At 40.4% G+C, this 26,245-nt stretch overlaps 1 protein-coding gene across 7 annotated transcripts in view; it reads left to right on the forward strand.

Annotated features, from left to right (window-relative positions):
* LOC102077585 (protein NLRC3) overlaps nt 1-26,245 on the forward strand; it is a 135,273-nt gene that overhangs the window by 69,020 nt on the left and 40,008 nt on the right. The window lies entirely within an intron of this gene.

A 26,245-nucleotide genomic window follows, 5' to 3' on the forward strand; every position in this document is an offset into this window, starting at 1 on the left:
CCAATCAGCTCTCTGAACAAAGCAGCACACAGACCAATGACTGCATTCATTTCCAAGTTTAAAGCAGTGAAGAACACAGTCTGTAGGTGAGGAAGAATTTAGTGAGAGCAGATGTTTGGATGGAATTCCTCCAGTTAACAGCTGGAACCGTCCATCTGGATTGTTGGGCTTGTTGTTGGGGTTCCTACAGAGCTCAGAGTGGACACACCAAGGTTCTTCTAATGAATGAAAGTCCAAACTCAAACTAGGAGGGAAAAACATCTTCATCAACTTCAATAAAAATCCAAAGATTAGAAAAAGTGAAGCAACAATGAGTCCTAGTACAGTCCCAGCACTGAAGTCCCTGCTGCTCTTTATACTGGATGTGCTGCATCACTGACTGACAGCTGATGAAGAGTCTCTGGAAACACTCGTTTATCTCCTCTGCTCTTCCTTCTTCTCTCTGCAGGTGGAGGCGATGATGGTAAACAGGACGGTGTGTGTGCTGAGAGAGGAGCAGCTGTGTCCTGATGATCCAGAGAGGTTGAAGCAGCAGCAGCTTGTGTGCAGAGACGCTCTGACTGGGCCATGTTACTGGGAGGTGGAGAGGAGAGCTTCATCCAGCAGTGACTGACAGAGGAATGAAGTGCAGATGACTGTCAGTGCTGCAGAGTGAACTGCTCTGAGAACAGCTCCACTGTCAGACACAATGTAGAGTCCAGCATCATCCCTGTGTGTCCCTCTGGATCTGACAGAGGATCATCAGTGTATCTGGACTGCTCTGCTGCTGCTCTGTCCTTCTACAGTCTCTGCACAGTCTCTGTCTGACTCTGGCTTCAGACCCTCCTGGATCAAACTCACCTGGAAAGACTTTCAAACATCACTCAATAGATTTGAATACAGAATAGATTTGATATATACTGTAGATGTACTGTAGAGTTGCAGTTTGTCACTTGTAAATACAGTCTGTGAGCAGCTCTGAGCTGAAAGATCTTTCTAGAAACACCAAATGTTTTCACTCTTCTGTTGCTTTTTCATATATTTCCACAACATTAATATTGATCCCACCTGTCTCACCTGTTTCATGCTTTTATACATAAGAACAGGACACGTGTGATCTGAGCGCTGCTGTGGTTGCTGTGCTGCATGTCTTCATTTAGATAACAGAGACATCTAGTGGTTCAGAGGGAGAACTGCAGGAGGTGGAGCTGTGTTTTAGCATGGAAAACTTTTTATCTTTTAGGTGCAGATACAAATATGACAAGTATCAGTGTAAGATACAAAAGGTCACATCAGTCAGCAGAGGGAACAGTGATCACACAGCAATGTAAGAATAGAAACATAACAGTGAATCTGGACATGTATACAGATGGAAGCAAACAAACAGGATGTAACACTACATTAAAGCCACAAATGGGAAGAAAACAAAGCCAAAGGAAAATATATTTGATCTCAGGAATCCAAATCAGATGCTTTAGAGCAGGGGTCGGCAACCCTGGGCACGCGTGTCACAGCTGCCACGTGAAGGGTTAACTGATGGCACGACCATAGCTGGACTGGCCATCGGGCATACCGATAGTGATTTTTCGTTTTTATGGGCCGATGATGTTTTTTGTAACGGTATAAACAGTGAAAGGTGGTGGATTGGCCGGATGCTGGTCGATGTGTAAAAATAACTCAGTTGTTTGTTGGTGGCTATGGTGGAGCTTCCACAGAGGCAGCAGGTGGATGAGGGAAAGTGGAGGCAGGAGGGAAAAGGGTCTGGCTGCAGCCACTGGGGAGCGCCATATTGGGACCTCCACAGTAGCCGGAAACACGTGACCTCCACAGCAGGCAGAGATACGTTCCTGCATGGATCATCGACTTTTTTTTTTTTTTAAAGATCTTTATTTAACAAACAATGAGTATACAACATACGAACAGATGAAGTATACAAAAGAACAGAACATGAACACACAAAACCAGGGGTAAAAAGAAAAAAGTAATAATTATATGAATACTCACAAAAATTCACAGATATATATTGTTTTGAGAGCCTTTTTGTTGGTGGAGCTGATATTGATTGTATGTACAATTCCACATCCTTAAAAAATGACAGAAATATGGTGTTTTATTAGTAAACTTACATTTATGGATAAAAGATTTAGCTAAAAGTATTAACAAATGTATTATAAAAACATTTATCATTCTTCTTGGGGAACTTAAAGAAACAGAATAAAACATTTTCCCATCGTAAAGAAAACTCTCTTAAAATCTTGACAATAACAAACCTGCTAAATTCCTTCCAGAATCTCTGTGTAGAAGCACAGAACCGAAAAAGATGAGTCACAGTTTCTGGATGATCCCCACAGAAAGTGCAATTAGTATTTATGTCTCTGAAATTTTACCATGTAGTGACTGGCTGGATAACATTTATGTAGAATTTTAAATGATGCTTCCTTCACCTTATTTACAATCAAATATTTATGGGGGATCATCCAGACTGTCTTCCACTTGATATCTGGAACATATCGGTTCCAGTAAGATATTATATACGGGAGAGAGACGATATCTTCTTGGAATAAACTACGTATTCTCTTATTGCTGTTACCAAGTTCCTGTGAAAAGCAGATTTTTCCTACTGCTGACTCAGCTGGATCAGGGAGAGTGACTGAGGTAGATATCAAGCTGTCAGTGTTTTTATATAACATTAGAGTCCCTGAGGGTATGGCACCAAGCACCACTGAGAATTCCTGAACACTGATTGGAAAATTATATAGTGCAATAAAGTCGTTGTAAGTAAGTAGTTGTCCCTCTTTATTAACCAGCTGAGCCACCAATAGGATCCCATTTTGGACCCAAGTTTCCAGGAAAAGTGATTTATTTTTAAATAAAATATCTCTGTTGTTCCAGATGAGGTATTTGTGTGGTGAGACGTTGTGTTTATAAATGAGGGTCCACACTAAGAGGACCTGCTTATGGAAGGATGAAAGTTTTACAGGGAGTTTCCCAACATTGTAATTACAATTTAAAATAAAATTAAAGCCACACATGGATCATCGACTGTGGAAACCTTGCAAGTGGATCGTAAAGGTTGTTACAGAGTCTTTCGTGTCTAAATTTGACGTTAATAATTATATAATTGTAGGAATCATCTAGTTTGCTTACACTGATTACGTTGGCACTTTGTTAGCGCTACAGCAGGTCCGACCCTCGAGGTATCTAAACTTTAGTAAGAATGTGCACTTTTGACACCTCTGGTTATCATTTAGTGGTCAGTTTCAAACGTATTTGATTTTTGCTTGTTATGAACAAATTCACTTCACTACTTTTCACGATCTGTAACATCAATGCACATTGTTCCATTTACTGCATGTTGCACTTTATTCATGTCTCTCATTCCACCTGCAAAAACATTATAAAGGTCGTCACAGAGTTTTATATATGTATAAATACTAATATTCTCTATTCCATTGTTTTATTGCCCAGATCTTAGTTAGCCTTTGTTCAATTGTCTTTTATATGTCAATAGATACGTATGTCACAAATAAAAGTTTCTTGTAAATTATGTTTTTGTAAAGACTTTTCTCCCAAATCTCTTACATGCTAACTGTAACGTGTTATTTCTGCTAAAACCTGAACTTAAATGTGTATATGGTGTTTATCTGTTTTTCTCTCTGTTTTAGATGCAAATATCAATTTGGAGTTCTGCCTCCAAGCCAGAATCGCAGGAATGCACCACGTGTTGGCTGTTTCACTGCCCTCTGTGCCCCACTGTCAGCCCTACTGTCAGGGCAAAGATTGAGCAGCATATAAATGGACGCATTCAAAATGCTTTGCCTTTCAAAGGTATGTTGGTTTTAAATATACGTCATAGTTAAAGTTATAAATATGCTCTTCTTTTCAGCACCTCTGCAGTGTCTTTGTTGACTTAAAAGTTGTTTTTCACATTGTACAGTTCAGTTCATTCATCAGCAAGAGAAAAAAGTGTTTTCATTAAATATTTTTTCCTGTTCACATTTCCTGACAGCTCTTGTGATCCACACCATTTTGCTTTCATTATTAAGGATGGCTTGGATATTTTTGTTAATATGTACAATCTGATTGTTAGATAAACTGATTGCATTCTATACAACTGCATTTAAATTACATGTTGTTTTCTTTTTTTCTCTCTCTTACAGACAAAATGATATGCCGGTGCACTTTCACTGCCCTGTCTGTAACATGACAGTCATACAGCGTCAGTTATTGTCATGTCAGCATTCAGGACTGCTCCCCACTGAACTCTCCGTGGAGCCCCATCTCCCTCTCCATGTCTTGTCTCCAGCATCTAAACCAGGGGTGTCAAACTCATTTTAGTTCAGGGGCCACATGGAGAAAAGTCTATTCTCAAGTGGGCCGGACTGGTAAAATCATTTTATATATAACTTAAAAACAACAACTTCAGATTGTTTTCTTTGTTTTAATACAATCAACAAAAAATAAAGCTAGAGCCTGTGGACAGTATGTTCAAAATAGTACAGGCACAACATAGCTATTAATCATAAAACATCTCAAGTTATTTGAAAATTCTGAGGACAAAGAACACACAAGCACACAGTGCCTCAGTGATTCACAGAACTACATCAGGGTGTCTCATGCAGCACTTTCAGTGGGGTTGCATAGTTTATTTGACTCCTGATACCTGGCATCTTTTAGCTTTCACCAGCTCATCAATATCAGGCTTCACATCCTGAGCAGCAGCTAACTTCAGGATGTGATTCAAGTGCTTGTGCGTGAGCCTTGAGTGGAGTTTTGTTTTATTTATGCTCATTACAGAGAAAACTTGCTCACAAAGATACGCGGTTCCGAACATGCACAACAGTTTTGCAGCGAGGGCTGTCAAGTTGGGGTAACCCGGCAAGAGATTCTGATAAAATGTGTTCAAGCCAGCTGCGGCAAATTTGCCCTTCAAATCCGTCACACTGCAAGTCTATTATTTCAAGTTGGATCCTGACGGGCAGATCAGAGGGATTCACGGTGAACGGCGAGCAAAAAACTTTGAAGTCTTTCTCCAGTTCACCAAAAATCTGAAATCGTTGCTCAAACTCTAGTAACAGTCCCGTTATTTTATCTTTGAACCGCTTCATATCTGCCACACTTTGGATGGTGCACACATTTTTCAGACAGGGGAAGTGAGCTGCATCACCACCAGCGAGCTGCGTCTCCCACAATAACAGCTTCAACTTGAAAGAACGTATGCTGTCATAATACTGCGTGACAACTTTGTTGCGTCCTTGCAGCTGTTTGTTCAGGTTATTCAGGTGCTCTGTAACATCCACCATAAATGCAAGGTCCTGCATCCATACTGCAGAATGAAATTCTAACACTGGTTTGCCCTTTTCTTCCATAAACTGTTCAATTTCTTCTCGTAAATCAAAGAAACACCTCAGCGCAGCACCTCGGCTCAACCATCTTACCTCAGTGTGGTATGGCAGGCCGTAGATGTGGTCTTTCTCTCTGAGGAGACTCAAACTGACGGTGATTGAGGCTTCTGGATCGGATGAAATTAACAGTGTGGATGACCACCTTCATGACGTTATCCATTTTCAGTGACTTGCAACACAAAGCCTCCTGGTGCAAAATACAGTGAAAAGTCCAAAAATCACGTCCTCCATTTGCAGATTGCACTTTATCTCTGAACTTTTTTACAACGCCTGCTTTCTTCCCGATCATTGAGGGCGCACCATCTGTAGCCAGGCTGACAGCGCGGGACCAGTCAGAGTGGACTGGTCCCACAAGGAAGAGTGCGGTGAAAATATCAGCTGCGGTCGTTGTATCTGTCATCGGTACCAAATCCACGAACTCCTCGGTGACGGTCAATGTGTCATCAACTCCGTGGATGAAAACTGCCAGTTGTGCAACATCAGTAATGTCTGTGCCTTCATCAATTGCAACTGAAAACGCAATAAATGACTTTACTTTTTGCTTCTCCTGGCTGTCCAAATCCGCTGAAAGATCAGAAATCCTTTCGGCAACTGTGTTTCTTGTCAGGCTGATATTTGCACAGGCCTGGCGCTTTTCAGGGCACACAATCTCCGATGCCTTCATCATACATGTTTTTACAAATTCACACTCACTAAATGGTTTCTAAGCTAGTGCAATTTCGTTAGCAGTGAGGTAGCTAGCTGTCACTGCAGCGTCACTGATGTCTCGGCTGTGAGTAAACACAGACTGCTGTTTCTTCAGACCCGCCAACAGTTCATTCACCTTCTCTCTTCTCCGCTGTCCTTGAAAGTTGTCATATTTGTCGGCATGAAGACTCACATAGTGGCGACGGAGGTTATATTCTTTCAGCACTGCAACATGCTGGGAACACACCAAACATACAGCTTTCCCATTCACTTCCATGAATAAATAGGAGGATGACCATTTTTCTTGGAACACTCTGCACTCTGGATCCACTTTTCTCTTTTTTGACAGCGACATATTGGGGCAATGACGGTGCCAAAGCACATCAGGTTTAAATTTCGCGGGCAAAACAAAGTAGCTCACAATTGCTATTGCACCATCCAATGGACACAATTGGAACAACACTTTCTTTATTGAAAAATTGCAGCTCATTTTTATACTTTACAACATCATCTCACGGGCCGGATTAAACCCGTTTGCGGGCCTGATCCGGCCCGGGGGCCGTACGTTTGATACCCTTGGTCTACAGCAATCAGACACACAAAACAATTTGCTGTTACAAATTTGCTCTACAGAGCATTTAATAATAAGAAGGATTATTAATAAACATCTTTCTCTGCTGCTTTTGGTGGAGTGAAACAATAACTCCTATCTCCAGAGGTCCACAGGTCCACTGGCACCTGGTCCTAACTTCACCCATGTCTGCACCCTCAGACATCCCACTGTGGAGGCATCCTGGCCTGGACCAGTGGCTGCCCTTGTGAGACAGACTTTATGGTCACAAACAGCCCTAATCTGAGAATGAAGGCTCCTTTACATAGAAAGCAGTATGTGGTGTGATGACCGCTGCATTAGCTCAACATATGTGATGCACTGGCTGCTGCACTCTACCTGTACTGGATCAGTTTTTGTACCCAGTCCCAGTCTTTACATGTAATATGCAGCCACTCCCTGACAGCATGAATGTCACAGTGTGTTGAACCTTGACTGTGGCACATGTCAATGCTCCCTGGACATCGTGCTTAATAAAGGAGATTAAATGTGATGTGATTATCAGTTTTGCTCTTTTGAAGTTTAAACATTTATGTGTCAAAATGTTGGACTGTTGCTTTATCAGTGTGTAACAGTGTGTGTGTGAGAGCCATGTAATGTCCATGTGTGCATGCTGACTGTGCTGCTCTGACCCCTCCTCCTTTCAGGGCGGAGCCTGCTGGAGTCCGATGGTTGACACCAGGTCTGAGGAAGTGTAAGTGTGTTTTTAATGGGATTCATGAAAACAAAGCAGCACACATTCAACCATCTTCATCATGTCAGGAGTCATCATCAAAGTGTCAATCAATGAACAGATGATGGATCAATAACTGCAGCTGGATTGTGTTTGTTCTCTCCATCAGATTCCTGTCAACTCACAATCGACACAAACACAGTGAACACAAAGCTCCAACTGTCTGACAACAACAGGAAGGTGACACGTGTGGAGGAGGTTCAGTCATATCCTGATCATCCAGACAGATTTGATGTTTGTGAACAGCTGCTGTGTAGAGATGGTCTGACTGGTCGCTGTTACTGGGAGGTCGAGTGGACGAGGAGGGCTTGGATATCAGTGAGTTACAGAGGAATCAAAAGGAAAGGAAGGAGTGATGAGTGTGTGTTTGGTGGAAATGATCAGTCCTGGAGTCTTTTATGCTCTGAATATTATGGTTCCTCTGTGTGGCACAATAAACGAAGAATATCCTCCTCCTCCTCCTCCTCCTCCTCCTCCTCCTCCTCTGTCTGTAACAGAGCAGCAGTGTATGTGGACTGTCCTGCTGGCACTCTGTCCTTCTACAGAGTCTCCTCTGACTCTCTGATCCACCTCCACACCTTCAACACCACATTCACTCAACCTCTTTATCCTGGATTTGGGTTCTGGGATCCATCTGATTTTTTGAGAATAAAGAGATCTTTAAGAAGACTTTTTGGGGGGCACTGAGTCAGTGACTCTGTGTAGTTAGTCTTACCTGTTAGAGAAACAGTTCAGTCTGTACATGTCTGTGTCTTTCACTCTGAAACACATGATGAGATTCATGGATTCAGTCAGTTGATGTTTTAAACTAAATGATTCACAAATTATTATTCAACACAAGTTTGGTGAGCAGCAGGGCTCATCCTGATTTTTGTTTTTGTGCATTATAATGATGAAATAACTTTGTCATGTCTGTGGTGGCCTTTGGAGAATTAAACCATCCTTTAGAAACTAGATATAAATGTCATATTTTCCAACATTGATATTTTTCTGTGTTTCAGACGACAATGAAAAGATAAAGAACAGTCTGTAAATCATAAGTTATCAATTCAAATGATTATTAAAGCCACAAGAGAAGCTTCCTGTTATTTGTACCACTCACCTGGTCATGTGATCCAGCTGTGCAGCCAATCATAACTGACATCACTTTCTACTTTGATATTTCCATGGTGATGGACTGATTCTTGTTTAACATGTTCATACTCTGATGGATGCATCGGAGAGGGTTAGTGTCTTGCTCAAGGACACTTTGCGTGCCAGCTGGAGCAGTCAGGGATTGAACCACCAACCTTCTGATCATTAGCTGCCTTGCTCGATCTCCTGAGCTACAGCATCATCAGAGCTCTTTCTTAAATCCTCTCTGAGAGGAGCTCAAACACGAGGAAGAGACGAAAGTGAGTGAAGAGAGTGGACTCATTAGTAAAATGAAAAACAGCCAGCGTTGATGTTTAAGACAAGTGAGGTAACAGAAATACTATATATGGCAGTGGTCACCATGGCAACATCAATGTCGGTTGCTACGTATTGTATTGATCCTGATCTGTGAGCCTCATATCAGGATATGCTGTTGTTTGTATTTGTTTTCATTGTTACCATTTTTGTGTCTTTTTTAACAAACTACTTTTATCTTGCCATCGTTTGTCAGAGTCAAACTAAATTTGGTTCATCTTTCTACAATAAAAACATATCTTCATCTTAATTATTGTATGTGCAGAGTTGTAGTTACTCACAGTGACCACTGGAGGCATGTGATCCTGATAGTTTCCCTGGAAGCGTCCAGTTCATCCACATTAATGAAGCTGTTGGTGATTAACGCTCATCTGTACAACTTTAACAACAATATTAAACATTTAATCGCTCTACAAACAGTTTGATGTATAAACTGTGTCTTAAAGGATCAAATGTCACATTGAAAGCAGATTTCACTGTAATGTCCTCTGTTTGAAATATTCCAAATATAATCTGGCTTGGTAATGATTCATATATTGTCCACGCAGACTAAAGCAGTAGGAGATGAGATGGAAAACAATTAGAAGAATCTTTACTCTTTAATGTCACAAATTCCTCTTCCTCTTTGTATGTAACATAACAACATACATGATACAGCTGCAGCAACTGAGGCGAGGAGAGAGGCAGCAACAAGAAAACTGGAAGAAGGAGACCAACAACACCACCTGTGGAAATCTTTCCCCAATCAAGCGTCATCATATCAGCATTTCATCAAAAGCACACATGCTCTGACCTGACAATGCAGAGGTGTGGCAAAATCATTGAAATCATTTATGAAACAAATGAGTGCATCAAAAATAAGAGTGGAGCTGCAATGAAAGAGAAGTGAACTTTCTTCAGTTAACACAAAGTTTTCCCTGACAGGTGACATTTAATTAAAGTGACTTTATTAGCACACACACATTCAGAGGCAGTCTACAGGAGCAGAGCTGCCAGCTATTCAGCAAATGTCTCCCTGCAATCCTCACTGCAACACCTACATTTGAAAATGAAACCAGCTCTACTGTTCACACATGAAAAGTGGTGTGAATAACCAGTTTTCCTCAGATCTCTGTTTTAGTAACTCTGAAGTCTGAACTTTGGATTTTTGCATTCTGTTTGTACTGATAACTGTCAGTGGATGATTTTGATCCCAAAGAAATCTTTAACACATGTAGTGATGGGACGTGTGCACTGAAACAATGGTTAGGAAACAGAAATCGCCTGAGAATCTGCTCATGTTTAAGATTTCTTCTTTACAAACATTTTCTGTGGCTGTTCCCAGTATGACCAGTGATACAAAGCATGGAAAATGGGGATTAGTTCATTCAGACAAATACACTTTTTAAATGTAAAAATAAAGAAATGAATCAATAAAATAAAAAGTCAAAAGAAATAAAAAATAAGGGTCTGAGGCGTCTGTCTCACTGTATCCATGGCAACAATTTACTTCCTGTTCCTTCATATCAGAACCACATCTTTGAAATCAAAAACATTTAAGATTCAAATTCAACCACAGATGTGTTCAATTAAATATTAAATGACGCAGTGCACACACACACACACACACACACACACACACACACACACACACACACACACACACACACACACACACACACACACACACACACACACACACACACACACAGCATGCAGACATGATTTAGGTGATGATAATATAATGACTGCACATGTCATGGTCCTGGGTCGTGCGACCCAGTGTTTTGAGTTTTAGTCTATTTTTGATGTTTATTGTTTGTTTAGGTTCATTAAGTATTCTAGCTCATTTGTTAATATAATACCCTTGTGTTTAGTCTCCCTTGCCCTTCATGTGTGTTATGTGTGTTTGTCTTATGTTGTCAAGTTCATGTAGTTAGTTCTGCCATCTTCCCCTGTACTGTCTCCCTGGTTTCTGCGTCAACGTTTCATGTCCATACAGTTATGTTAAGTTCTTGTCATGTTTTATCTCCATGTCTGTCTCCGTGTTTCCCGTTTTATTTTGGAAGAGTCTGGTGTTCTTTGTTCATTGTAGTTAGTGTTACTCTCCCCTGTATTGTCATTATGTTTCATTCTAGTCAGCTGTGTTCCCATGTGTCTCCACTTCCCCTGATCGCCTCATGTGTGCATTTAGTCCTCAGTATTGCTGTGTTCAGTGTCGCGTAGTCTGTGTTCCCACCCCCATGTTTTCACGGTCAGTCTTTGCAGTTATCAGCATAGTCCCTGAGTCTTCTTAGTGTGTCACAGTATTTAGTTTTCCCAGTTTAGTTATAGTCTAGTTTAGCCACGCTATCCCTGCTTTGTTTGTACACTCTGTCTTCAGCCATAATAAAGGCTCACTTTCTGTTAAGTTCACTCCCGTCTCCTCGCTTGTGTACGCACCTGGGTCCATCACACACACACACACACACACACTCACACACACTCACACACACACACACACACACACACACACAGCATGCAGACATGATTTAGGTGATGATAATATAACGACAGCACAGACCCGTGGGATGATTCATGTCCTTTTTCTTACTCTATGCAATGATGAACTTCTTGCTTCAGGACCTTCTTGATGAATTTGTTTTCTAATCCACAGTTTTCTACCTGATCTGTGTGTTTGAAGTAAAATGTGTTACTTCAAATGTAAAAGTTAAACAGACAGAAAGCATCAACGTGGACTTCAGTCAATGTTTTGTGTTCATACAGGTCAGCTGTTGCACACAGAGCTCCTGGATTTACACTGTGCCCTGGTTCCTGTGTTTCTGTATGTAGTTTAGTCTAAAGTGTTTCCTCCTCATGTACAGACTGAATTATCTGTTCAACAATCAGCATTTCTGATTCATGGATTTCATTTGTTTTGACTTGTTTTGACTGAGATTTCAACATATCTGTGGTGGCATCTGTTCAGTGTTATGGAAGTTTTACAGCACTAATCTCACTTCACTCTGTAACATAACAGTGAACAATATTACTATTAGAAAGATTATTAGAGAAGCCACAATCAGATGATCCCCTATGAGGTGTCCTTGGTTATAGTGTGAAGTCATCTGAGGGGAGAGAGAAGAAAGAAACACTTCAGTGTTTGTGCAGTAAATGTAAATGATGTAATACTGAGAAAATACAGAGGGAAAAACTATTAAACACTTTTTCAGCTTTGTGAACTGTATTTAATAGTTCGTACTAAATTTTCAAGACACCTCCTGTTTGGAGAAACTAGTCGTGTGTCATCAGGTGTGATTTTGGCTCGTTCTTCCTAAACCTTCGGTGGTCTCCTTCTATGAATTCTAAGCTTTAATTCTTTCCATAGATTTTCAGTTAGATTCAGGTCAGGTGATTGGCTGGGCCATACTAGCAGCTAGCATGCTCAGATGAAGCCTCATCAAAACCTGAAGCTTTCAGTCAGATTGGTTTAATAAAGGTTTCATTTCTTAAAGCTTCGTGTGCACACAAACCCACCTGCAGGTCAAAACCTTTGTTGTAAATTTCAACTATCTGTGAGGCCTCTGGACTGTCTTGCAGCAGTTTCAGGATGGGAACGATCACTGCCAGGATCAGAAATAAAGACACCCTGATTTGATTTTGTGTGGCTCATTCATTCATCTGACTTATTTTTAATTGATGTAATAGAGGTCTATCAAACAAAACCAACATCATGAAGCTTATGTGTAAGTTCAAGAAGGAACATCTATGGTCTCACATCTGTCCATCCCCAGCTGTTGGAGGCTAAATCTCAGGTTGGCATCACTCCCACTTTCTGACGCTGTCCAGCTGTTTGTGACATCACTGGTCTAGTCCAATCACCTTCTTCCGGCCTTCTCCAGGCCAATCAGCACTCATGGCTCATACGTTTAACCTTACTCTGCATCTGTCATTCTCCTTTGCAGACACCTTTGTGCAGCCCACCTTCTCCCCATCGCCATTTCTCCTCCCCCAGGCTACATTCAAGCCACCATCTTCATCTCCACCACCACCGTCTGGGCTCCGGGGGTTCCTGCTCTGATCCCTTTCACAGGTGGGGTTCCTTTTCACCAAACCGGCCCATCAGAGTCTCACCGCCAAACACCTTTATTTAAATTCTGTTCATCAATAAATCATGTTCATGTTTTCTAATGATCTCTCCTTATTGAAATGATTTCAGTCGATGTTTGAATAAATCCAACAGGATGTGAGAAATTAAAACTGTTGCAGTGTTTTCAAAGATGGGGCAGTGATTGTGCTTGTGAATACTGGGCTGATGGTGACTTGGACTCAGTTCAACAGTTAACTACAGCTGTTGTTTATTTGCCTCACAGCTGTGGTGCAGTCTGCAGACATCACATGGAGGCAGGACTGCATGGACTGGTTATCCTCGTGAGACTTTCAGGTCAAAACCATCCAGTGGTCAGAGCCTAGCGCCCTACGACACCACCCTCACTTTTGTTCTGTTTTTGCTTTAAATTAAACCTAAAGATGAAGGAATTCTCCTGTAAAAATTTAAATTTAAATTTAAGTTAATGAACAATTATGTTGAAAAACTGAGATTACAAAATCAATCAAGATAATTATAATTATGGTTTTTGCTGTAATTAAACAGTCGTTCGGGAAGGTAGCAACCACAGAACTTTAGAGGCCTTTTGTTCAATTATGTGTGGACTGTTTCTTTAGTCTCATACACAAATTGTTCTCAGTGTCTATGAGACTGATGTAATGTCCATGTGTGCATGCTGACTGTGCTGCTCTGACTCCTCCTCCTTTCAGGGTGGAGCCTGCTGGAGTCCGATGGTTGAGACCAGGGCCCGTATCCCTAAAGAATCTTTGTGCAAAAAGTGGCTCCTAGCAGCCAAATTCTAAGAAAATTCTCGGAGTCATGACGTTTTCTTAGAATTTCCCCTAAAAGTGACACGACAATCCCAGTTAATATAAAAGCTATTCCTCAAGATTCCTAGCACTTAAAAGGGCTCCTAAGGCGAGATCTGCTAAGAGCAGGGAAGAGGACTTTTAGTGGCTTAGGAGTTCCCCTAAGCAGCTGCACAAAATGGCCAACAGAAGAGGCAGGAGAGATACCTTTATGTTCGTTCACCAACTGGGCCAGCAACAAACCTTGCTCCTCAGTCCAGTTCGGCTTGCGAGTCCTTTTTTTCTCCATTTTCTGTGTTTGTAGGATATTTGTTAACAAGCCTTTATAAATAGACCAGCCAGCAATCACAGACATTGATAGAAGCTGAGCCGTGTTACCCTCGTTAAGACCACACTGGACTTGTAACGTTGTGATTTCTACTTCATTAGCCCCTTGAGATAGGCCATCTTGTTTTCAATGGGGTCCATATGGGAGTGAAAGTACAAAATATGCCAGCTAGGATATTAATATGAGCAAATAAGATACGACTCATTATTTGAACAGGGTGTAATGAGTTTAAGTTTTCACATATTTTAGATTCTAATGTTAGGCTATAACCCCTACAGCTTACTATTCATTTTCCAGATATTTTCTTGAATGTGAAATATTATTTACAATTACAGTCAAGATTAGAGTGTATAATTATGTTTATTGATTTGAGGGTACATCCTTTGCTCATTCTCACCAAAAGCTCATTTCCATCAAACTTGTAGGATCAACCAATCACAGCTTTTGAAATGAAGACTCATACCTAGCAACGGGGTCAACCACACCTCCTCACTAAGATAGGATTTTCCATCCATTCCTTGCTAAGAGTTCACTGAAAATGTTCTGGAATCACTTCTAAGCTAAAACTCCTGGCAAGGAATTTTTAGGTTAAGTTAGGAGCTCTCTGAGAGGATTCTCAGAATCTTTAGGGATACGGGCCCAGATCTGAGGAAGTGTAAGTGTGTTTTTAATGGGATTCATGAAAACAAAGCAGCACACATTCAACCATCTTCAAATCGACACAAACACAGTGAACACAATCTGTCTGACAACAACAGGAAGGTGACGTTTGTGTGGGAGGGTCTTCCATATCCTGATCATCCAGACAGATTTGATGTTTATCCTCAGCTGCTGTGTAGAAATGGTCTGACTGGCTGCTGTTACTGGGAGGTTGAGCAGAGAAGTTCACATAGCAGTGATTTACAAAGGAATCACCAGGAAAGATGATGAAAGGATTTTTGGATGGACGAGTCAGTCCTGGAGTCTCAGTTGCTCTGGCTCTTGACGGAGGTGGTCGCACCTTCTCCTTCTCCCCTCTCCCTCTCCCTTATCTTTCCTGCTTGGCTTCTCATGTCTTTTGTATAGTCTCACTTATTCTCTAACCCTAAGAGAGTCTCCCAGACTTGATCTCTAAAAACCTAAAGAATTGTGGATTTGATCAACTGGTCCCTGAATGCAATTGACACCCTCGACTAGAAGCTGTAAAATTATAGGGATTATTTTACATAACCATCATCTTTATCATTGCATTAATTATCATTTTATTCAAGCATTTATTGAAGTTGCTGGCATTATGTTATAATTTGTATTACAGGGGTTATCATAATCAAATATTAACATGTTTATTACAGGTGCAGTTATAACCACTTTAAATCGTTGAGTTAAATCTATAATCTTAAAAGCTTATATGCTGAGTATATTGTTACAGTAAAATAGTAGCTGAGCAAAGGCCTGAATGTATTCAGCTTCTTGTTGCATTTGAGTCTGCCTAGCAACAGGTGACAGAGGAGGACAAGTCCATGGGGACCTCACCACCATATTTGGATGGATGCTAGAAAGGGGAACTTCTGTGTCTGCATTTATCTCTTAGAATAGATCACTGTCTGTAGAAGAGGCAAATAATGTTCTTAAGATGCAAATTATGTGCTTGTAAACGCAAGAGGGGGCGTCATAATACCCTGATGTTATAAAAGCAATCTGAAGTGTATTTTTGGGTGGGGATTTACAACTGATGGTTTCCAGTGTACGTCTCCCCACGCTGCGTGTATTCATTAAAATCAATTGTTCGATCGACCTCTTCTGGACCATCATTGTTTTACTCTCGTCCTCAATTTCGGACCCGTAACATTTGGTGCATTGGCCGAGGGTTGAGTAGAGAGAGTTGGAGGTTGAGACCGAGAGGGTCCGAGGCGCTCGAACGAGCAGACACGAGTCAGTGGTCGAAGTGAGTGGACATAAGCCGGCTTATTCAAAGGTAAGGCACTACCTGTTGAATTATTTCCAAAATGTGCCAATTGGATGCTACAAAATTAAAAGTTTACTCACTGAAAATTACTGATAAATGTCTGTTTTGATTTTGGTGAAAATCTCATGAGAATTGAAATTGAAGTAATGATAATGAAACGTTAAGTAACAGTACTGAGTAAATAAAAAAGCAGTTGGACTGCTAAGTAAATTTAAAAGCAGTTGGACTGTTAATTGAATTTAGAAGAATAGGTAATTGGTCATTTTTAATTGGTGAGACGGTTGGACCGGCTTCGGTCATATACTTAATGTGAAGTTATGATGGTTGTTTTAAATTAAGGTAAATTTCTGTAGAACGGCAGTTGGACTGCTAAGAAGTGCATTGTTCGGAGGTGACGCTCTAAATTCATTGGCGACGGTCGTGAATTCCTTGGGAAGGGATAGTCCGATTGGCAATCGTGGGCAACTGAGGACGGCCCAAAATAGCTACTGATTGGATCAGTTTACCGTTTGGAACGGTATTTGCGCTTTTTTGGGTAGTAAAGCTTGGAGCTTGGGCGTTGGACGCTTTTAAATTGAGTTAGGGATTTTAGAGATTAGACCAGAGACAGGTTGGACCTGATGCTGGGTAATTGACAATAAAAAACTTGGAGTTTGTCCCTTGGAGGGTTAATTTAAATTTGTCGAAATTGTGTAGGTTTTAAAATGTCAGGCCTAATACTGCAGTTGTAATTATAAAGACGTCTGGGTAAAATTGTGTGTCAGAGGAGTCTGTGAGTCAGGCTGGTACTATTTTTAGACTGTGTGTGTGTGTGTGTGTGTGTGAAAATGCAAATGAGGCAGCTGCGAGGTCCCTAGAGTTTTAGGAAGTTCATAGAGACTGTTACACATTGCGGAACGCCTGTATTTAAGACGCTGGTTTTGTTTATTACAATATTGTAAGTAAAGTTTTTATTTCTTGCCATGACTGTATGACTTTTTGCTGGGTTTTGAGATAGGATACATAAAATGTTGATACTTATGACCGTTATTTGGGGTCTGAAAACTGAAATTGACTTTGAAATAATTTCATTAATAGAGATGTCTGTGAGTGATGTCTCTTTTGGTGTCCAGAAGTAAGATGTTTTAGAATTTTTAGATGGGTTTTGTTTCAGTTTGAGATAATATCCACAGTTACATTTGGTGTTTCTCAGGTATTGTGGTTGACTTTGAGTGATACATATAGGTGTAAGTCGTTTGATGTTTGTTGGGCAAAGGAGAACTTTAGAAGACTGTAAGTGGTTTTTCCTTTAGTCCGATGATATATAAGTAGTTAGATTTGACAGACTTGTTTACATTTTGGCTTTATGTTAATATAGTTTGCAACGGGCACAGAGGAAACACAGTACAACATCTTAAGGGTTTAAAATAATAATAAATAAATGAATGAAGTTTCTTAAGGGCTCTTGTGTGTGTTTTTAGGGATAGTTTTTTGTGGGTTTTTAGGGGGAGTGTGTGTTTGTGTGTGTAAAACGGAGATAACATGAAAACAGAGGAAATAGAGACTAGAATGTCCTAGAAGGCAATAAAATGCAAATTAAGAAGCTGTGAACTGCTTAAACCACAGTTGGTTTCACAAGTGCTGCTGCAAACATTGTTGTATGCGTGTGTTTAAGACGCCATTTATGTTTATTAGAGGGTTATAAATAAAGTTTTGAGTTGCTGTAGTGGATGTATAGTAAGTGACTGAATTTTGATAGATGTATATATTTTGAGCCATAAAGGCTGGTGTGTTTTATTTTTCAGTTATGTGTGTGTGGTGAGAAGTTGTGTGTGAGACGATGAGAGGTTTCAGTCTTTCTTTTTCTTTTTTCTTTTTGACTTGTTCTTTCTGATTATGGAAGGCATGTCCAAGATACTCGTATGAAAGCGTATTTTGAGTGATTTTAACCGTGTGAATGCTGTCAGTATTTGATTTGAGTGACTCTGCGTGATTTGTCTGAGTGACTGAAAAAGGGGGAAGTTTGAGAGAGAAAAGGTAGGGTGTGTGAGACGATTTATGGCGTCTGAAAGAGGTTAGAACATTTAAAAGTGTGTATGAAATATATTTCTTTTGTGATGTAAAGTAGGATGTTTTAAAGTTTGAAAGTGCTTTTAATTCAAGAAACGCATGAGTGATGGTATGAGAGGTTGAGTTTCTTTTTCTCTCAGTTCAAAAACACAGGGGTATATACACTTGGTACACCCACTTAACAAAACTGACCTAAAGAATGGTGACGGGTGTGAAGGAGTGTTAATTGTCCTGATGTTTGAAAGAGCTCTATTTAAAAGTGTGCATGAAATGAAAGTGTATTGTTTTTAGATCAAGATTTAGTAGAATTACTGATTGTTTGTAGACTGTGAAATTTAAAGGGAGACAGAGTCTGCCTGTTGCCTGCAGAAACAGGAAGTATGTGTGTGTGTGTGTGTCTGGGACAGGAACTTTGCATGCCCATAAAAGGAACTGAGTGTGTAAAGAAAGAACACAGAGAGACAGATGAGTTACTTCTAGGCACATGAAGCAAATGAAGCCTTTAAGATAAAAAAATGAATATAATACTAATTGTATGCTTTAGTGTGCCAATACAGGTGGGCTTCTCTCAACATTGAACCTTGATTAACCGGCAAAAAGAATAGAGGAACAATTGGGAAAAACAGGCCACCTTTGGCTGAAATTCTACAGCTTCACCTGTCACTTTGTCCCTAAACTGAGAAGATGTTCAAAGGACAGTCAATCGCCTGATGAAGACCGACAGAACATCGTGGACTTGAATACAGCAGGCAAACGACAGTGCCACTGATCCATTAACACTGATGACGACTGACGACCAGCAGCAGCATGTAAGAGTAATGCAACATGTACTGTGAAAATACAGGCTGGGCAGTTGAACAGTGGGATAAAGAATTGTGGAAGAGCACTGGACATTGAGTGTCATATTTGCCATGCTTGAAGTAATCTTGGTTGAGAAGACTGAAAGGATGAATGGAGAAGAAAACAGAACAAATGAAAATAAGACTGAAGGAAGAAGAATACTGAAAGATCAAAACAGAGAAGAAACAGACTGTGTTTGCTGGAGCTTTGAAGCCCGAACAGGACACTGTGAATGAAAAAGGACCAGTGAGAGGTGAAGCTGGACGAGTTTGACTGCGAGAATATAGGATATAATTGGAATGAAAATTGAAGCGGGAACTCATGATTGTTTAGTGATGTCCACCATATCACGTTTAAAAGAGGTAAACACGAATAGAAAACACACATATACAAATTGTTACATGTGAAAGATTTTTGAGACGAATCAGAAGTGAGATAGTTTGAATTTAAAAGCTCAGTGAAAACATGCATAAAGTGTTAAATATGAATACATGAAAATGCAATGAAAAGCACAAATAGGATGCAATGAAGATGCAGCTTACACTTAATTAAGATGATCACATTGCATGCAAGGAAGAACACGCTTACATGCATGGCATAATTGGTATTTCTGACCAGAGATAGAGAAATGGGTCATTTAAGCACTTGTGATAATAATGAAAATGTCTTAGCTTTGTTATTTTCAGGAGTAAAGCAGAACCGGATCAACTCTCCACTGCGGCAGTCGGAAGAAAATTATAGGTTGACATCACTGGATATGTTAAGGCAAGTTTCTGGTTGGATTGTTCACAGAATGATGTGTCCATGAACCTGAAAAGCAAGCCCTAACACCTGGCTGAAGACCAGGGGGGCTGTTATTTAAGGTGGGAAATCAAAAATTTGGGTTAGTAATTCGGGAAAGAGAAAACTGACTGTTTAAGTGGAGAATTGTCAAGGAGTCTGAAATACTGCAAAGCAACATATGCAAAACCACACATATAAACAGAGAATGCATTAACCTTACAAAGACAAGCTCATGAAGATTAAGGCATAGAGATATTGATTAAATCTGGCTAAGAACACAAGCATATGCAATGAAGATCAGCTTGCTGCTTGTATGAGTGAGAGAATGGTGTGAATGTTTAATATAATAGATGGAAAAAACAAAAGAGAAGTGGTTAAAGTAGTTTAAAAGAGTGACTTAGGAGTGCTCTCGTACTGAGTGATTAAAACCAGTGATTAGTATAGAAAGAAAATGAAAATAATTCAATAGTGTGTTAAGGTTTAAACATGTATTTCTCTTGTCAAGTTGGCTGTTGAGCTATGACTCAGTATGCAAATTAGCTGGAGCAGAGACACTTCCTGTGTGTGTGTGTCTCGGAGGCTTTCAGTTCAAGAGAGAGCGGTGGCTGTTGAAGATTATTTGGCGAAATATATAATGGTAAAGAATCAGGATATTTGATTACGGTGGTCAGGTCTGTTCAGAGGTGCAGATTTGGACAGGAAATTTATAATTTAGTGTTGACACATTGTTATAACGTGTTTATATTTTAGGCTGAATCTAAGTATGGTGAAGATACATTGTTGTAAAGGGGACCATTGTTGTGTGTAAAACGGTGCAGTTTTTGACAAGGTTTTCAGTGCGTTGAATGGGTGAAATTTAAGATTGTTTAAGATTTTTTGGGGCTGTTGTTTTTCATTTTAATAGAGGGAGTTTTGATAAACATGGACATGTCTAAAAGGGCCCATAGTTTTTATAACAGTGCACTTAGAAAAACCTGTCAGGTGATTTTGTTTTGTACTTTGATGAGCTAACAATCAGCTCTCTTTTTTCATTTTTTTTTTATTTTTGTTCTAAGCAGGCCTGGAAGAGAGTGAACTGACGGCGCGGACAAATTACCAAGTAAGGATTGCAGCGAGTCAATCCAGTCAAAAGTATAGAGAACTATTTTCCTAAAAAGGAAAACGAAATAAAACAAATGATTGAGCTCATTTTGCTGATGTGGAGCATCTGATGACGTGCGCGGAAGGCTGCAGATCAGCAAAAAATATCATGTGTGAATGCATGTGAGTGAATGTGAATGACTGGACTAAGGTGGGAACGAGTAAATGTGGACAGACAATTTACCATGTGAGGAAAAGAAAGGGGATGCTTTGTTTTGCTTTTGCCATGAGCAGGACAAGTGGAAGATTTAATTCTGGGGATGCTGATGTTTGCTTGGAGGGAATTTTTGTTTTATTTACTGGGGTTGATTATGTTATTACATTATAGAATGCTAAATGCTAAAAGGGAAACATTGTTTGAGGTAACTCAAGTTACCATTAACTGAGGTAACTCATGATTAATAACTGTTCTGTTTAAGTTTATTTTGTGTTATGACACAGATTGGATCATAAAGGGGGAGAGTTGAGTATGAAATGTAAAGTACAGGTTTTGTTTCCAGGAAATTCCAAGGATCCAGAGTTCGATGGAGCAAGGAGTTTGAGAAGATTTGACATAATAATTAAATTGATTTTGTTCCTTAAACACAGGTTTTCAGGGCTGGAGCAAAATACTGGAGAGGAGGATTGCTGAGCTGTCCTGAGAAATGATATGATATGACTAACCTTTTTTCCCTTTTAATTTCCTAAGCCTGGGGGATGCATTTTGAGTTTTTTGAGTTTTTATTTATTTGGACACATCTGATGTGTCCAAATATAAAGGGGGAATTTAAGGGGTAATTTGAAATGGGTTCTAGGATCATTTTATGACTTCTGGAGTTTTTGATAATTTAGATATGGTAAAACTGAGGCAGAAATTGTTATTTTTAAATAAAGTTATTCTTAACGTAAAATGAACTGAATCCTGTTTAGAAGATAAAATGCCGGTGTTCATGAGAAGCTGTACACCAAATTTAAAGGGAAATTGCGGGACATTTTTGAATAAAAGATATGCTATGGGGAAAACTAGTGAGGATTTCAGGAGTAGAAAATGTTTGATTTCTTTTTGATTTCTTTGTTTCTGCTTAGCAACTAGTGAGGCAGACGGTGTTAAAGATAAGTATGTAATAAGTGAACAGGAAACATGTGAGGCTGAGACGGGTGAAACAAAATGTTGTAAATAATGGAAACTTGTGTAACTGGCATTAACAGTAATTTTTGCATGTTAGGTATATGCTTGAAGCAAAAAGAGGTGTAAATCCTGATAGAAATTCTGAAGCGTGCTTTCTAGCGGAGAGTTAGGCTGACATGGGGATGGTGTATATTTTACCCGGGGTGTGTTTAATAAAACTAAAAGCGTTCCTCACACATATAAAGAGTATTGAGATTAAGTAAAGTTAATAAAAAGGATAAAGCCCAGAACATGATATTGTGAACCAAGTTTGAATAATTAAAGGAACATTGGATGAAAACAGTAGATTAGTGAGGTGTAGCAGAGAGAGGCTTTTTGTTTTCTATCTTTTACAGGAGAAGATTTCAGGACCACAGCGACCATAGGGGGGCGAGAATCCTGGAAGCCCCAGACCGAACGGAACCAACCAGAGAAAGGAGAAAAACAGAGCACAAATACACCTAGTTGTTTATGTTACAAAGAAGATCAAAAGCTTGTTAGACATAGGTTATAATGGAAGCATAAAAGGGATGAGAGGAACTTTACATAACATAGAAATCCTGCAACAATTCGTAAATTGCCCAAACACAGTGTTCAGACCGGATATGCGCTGCCCGTTAAAGGGGGCGAAGAAATCAGGCCTAAGTTTGAAAAATGAAATGGGTTAACTCGATAGAGGAGGTTTCCAAAGGTTGAGAAAATAATGTAGGACCTTTTACCAGGAGAAAGCTAATTGTATCTTTTACACTTTACAGTGTGCACTGAGGGAAGTTAGGAATAGTTTGAACTAGGATTGAAAAAATTAAACTAGATGGAAAAAGGAGGTGTAGCAAGTAGATTTAGGGCAGCTCACAGCCTGGCGTAAACGCAAGGTGCCGTCACACAGCTTAAGTTATTTGTTTGATTTATTTTTATGACAAAATAATAAGGAAACATTGCAGTAATATTGTTTACAGGGTTCATATTGCATTGAATATGTTTGTCATCACATTCATTCTATTCACAGGTTTAGTTCATTTTATACACATTGCATATCTGTGCTTGTTTAGAGTTGATGTTCTATCCAAGAGGGTTTTAAGCTTCACTGGTGAGAGTGTCCAGGTGATACATGTTGAGGGAAGATGAGAACATAGCAGGTTAATTGCATGCATGCTTACAATACACATAAATCTAGTAGCAGGCCTGAGCGAGGGCCCAAGTGTCTTCTACTTCGTATTTGAGACCTGCGCCAATTCAGTTTACTTAGTGATTGATGACGAGGGTCCATTCCACTAAATTTCCACTAGAGAGGGACCCAGGAAAGGAGCAGAGACCACTTAAGCATGAAGTGTTTTCAAGTGGGAGCTGGCGTTTTTTATTACTGGACCACCTAGATGACATGAGGTTATTGTCTGATTTGCTGAGTCAGGGGACGGCAAGAGAGGGTCAGAGCGAAGGCAGTGGACCTGTAGTGACGTCTCTGGAAGAGACGTCAAGAGAGGGAAGTGTAGAATTATAGGGATTATTTTACATAACCATCATCTTTATCATTGCATTAATTATCATTTTATTCAAGCATTTATTGAAGTTGCTGGCATTATGTTATAATTTGTATTACAGGGGTTATCATAATCAAATATTAACATGTTTATTACAGGTGCAGTTATAACCACTTTAAATCGTTGAGTTAAATCTATAATCTTAAAAGCTTATATGCTGAGTATATTGTTACAGTAAAATAGTGGCTGAGCAAAGGCCTGAATGTATTCAGCTTCTTGTTGCATTTGAGTCTGCCTAGCAACAGGTGACAGAGGAGGACAAGTCCATGGGGACCTCACCACCATATTTGGATGGATGCCAGAAAGGGGAACTTCTGTGTCTGCATTTATCTCTTAGAATAGATCATTATCTGTAGAAGAGGCAAATAATGTTCTTAAGATGCAAATTATGTGCTTGTAAACGCAAGAGGGGGCGTCATAATACCCTGATGTTATAAAAGCAATCTGAAGTGTATTTTTGGGTGGGGATTTACAACTGATGGTTTCCAGTGTACGTCTCCCCACGCTGCGTGTATTCATTAAAATCAATTGTTCGATCGACCTCTTCTGGACCATCATTGTTTTACTCTCGTCCTCAATTTCGGACCCGTAACAAAGCCTGGGTTCGGGAGAGCCCGTGACAAGACATTGAAGACATCTTTTCGGAACCATGATAACAGGGTTCTTGCTGATCGTTGCTGGCTTGGCCCTGACTTATCAAAGAATAAAGAAAGTGGAAACGGCTGTTCAAATCCTCACAAGGATGCCCGCTATGTTGATTGGAACGATGGAGCGAGCTGTGGCTTCTCAGAATGGGCTCATCAGGTGCAGCACGGATGACATCTTGAAGAAGCTTGCGGCTGCTGTGAGTGCTGAGACCGACTGACAACATCTGACAACATCTCGGAGAGGCCCACGACTGTCGTGAACACTCATGCCCTATGAGCAAACTGGATAACATCTCGGCATGGATGGATAACATCGTGGAGAGGCTCACAGCTCTCCAACGAGAGACTTGTGACCAGTGATGGACATTAGACAACTGTAAAATTGGAAGCAGTTTGTTCGCACTAACCAAAACAGCTACCATCTTCATTTCATGTGGCCCCCCTGGCACCAGCTGGATGTTCAAGGCAACATGGAACACACACACTCACACGCACAGATATACATGTACACTGACAAAGACCTACACTCACCCCCCCACCCCCTCCAAATGCCTTCGAAGCTCATGTCTTCTATGTTGTGAGATTTGCTGATTCATGTGCTGAGGTGTTTTTTTTCTCTGTTCTCAAACTGATCTCCCTGTTGGAGCTCAGTCTGGGGGAGTTATTTTTTCCTCCTTGTTTTTCCTCATGTTATGCATTTTCCATTGTTATACCTCTCTGACCTGTCTTCCCCATGTGATGTTTGTGTAATGTATGTATGCTCGGAAGGGTAAGATGGTGCTGGCAAAGATCGGCAGCCTTAACAACAAATTTCACACGCGTGGGACTAATAAAGGTATTTTAATCTTAATTAATTAATCTTAATTATACTCGTTTCTCTGCCTGTCATGATTATGAAGATACATCCATCTCCACCTTCCCCACCTCTTTCCCTTTTAGAGTTGCAGTGTATGTGGACCAGGGGTGGGCAATTCCAGGCCCCAAGGGCCAGTGTCTTGCAGGTTTTAGATCTCACCTTGGGTCAACACACCTGAATCACATGATTAGTTCATTACCAGGCCTCTGGAGAACTTCAGGACATGTTGAGGAGCTAATTTAGCCATTTAAATCAGCTGTGTTGGTTCAAGGACACATCTAAAACCTGCAGGGACACCGGCCCTTGGGACCTGGAATTGCCCGACCCTGATGTGGACTGTCCTGCTGGCACTCTGTGCTTCTACAGCAGGGGTGAGCAGCTCCAGGCCTTGAGGGTCGGTGTTCTGCAGGTTGTAGATCTCACCCTGAGCCAAAACACCTGAATCAAATAATTAGTTCATTACCAGGCCTCTGGAGAACTTCAGACATGTTGAGGAGGTCATTTATGTTGTGTCCGAATTCAGGGGAAGGATGCCCATAAGGACACTACCTACCTACGTCACAAGGTAGTGGCCGTTTATCAATGCCCAAGTACGCGAGTACGTACTCGCGTTCTCGGTGAGTACGTACTCGCCGAGAACGCACGGGAGTACGTACCCGCCGAGAAAGCGAGCACGGACTCGTGGGCCGTTTCTCAATTCTCAAGTACGCGAGCACGGACTCGTGATTTGTAGAGTCGGAGCACCAACGTGCGTGATGATGTCACAGGTCCGGAGTTTTTACTGCCGTCCCCTCTTAATTTAACTGTGAGTAACATGTTATGAAGCTTAACTTTAATCACAGCCAAACCGGTTTACTCAGGAACAAATAAAACACTGAAATAAACCAAACATTAACATTTAGAAGTGATCTAAGTGACTTATATATCATTTTTAACCTCAGTAGTGAAACCTCTAATAATAAAAATAGTGTACATGTACATACGTGTACATACCTTAATAAAAACAAGCAGGTGAGATGTTAGAACGCTTTTATTTCTATTCTAGTGGACACTCAATACTATAGACAGCTGCTGGGGTTTCTTTAACCTGAGTAGTGAGAAGTCCGCGAGCGGGGGGGGGGGGTGTGAAAACGATGTGCCGGGAGTCCGCTGTTGAGTTTTGGACGAAATGCATTCTGGGATATATAGCTGTCCCAAGTCTACACCGATGCATGCTCGATAAAACGGGCGGATC

The sequence above is a fragment of the Oreochromis niloticus genome, unplaced genomic scaffold (genome assembly GCF_001858045.2).
Source record: "Oreochromis niloticus isolate F11D_XX unplaced genomic scaffold, O_niloticus_UMD_NMBU tig00007364_pilon, whole genome shotgun sequence".
Taxonomy (NCBI): Eukaryota; Metazoa; Chordata; class Actinopteri; order Cichliformes; family Cichlidae; genus Oreochromis; species Oreochromis niloticus.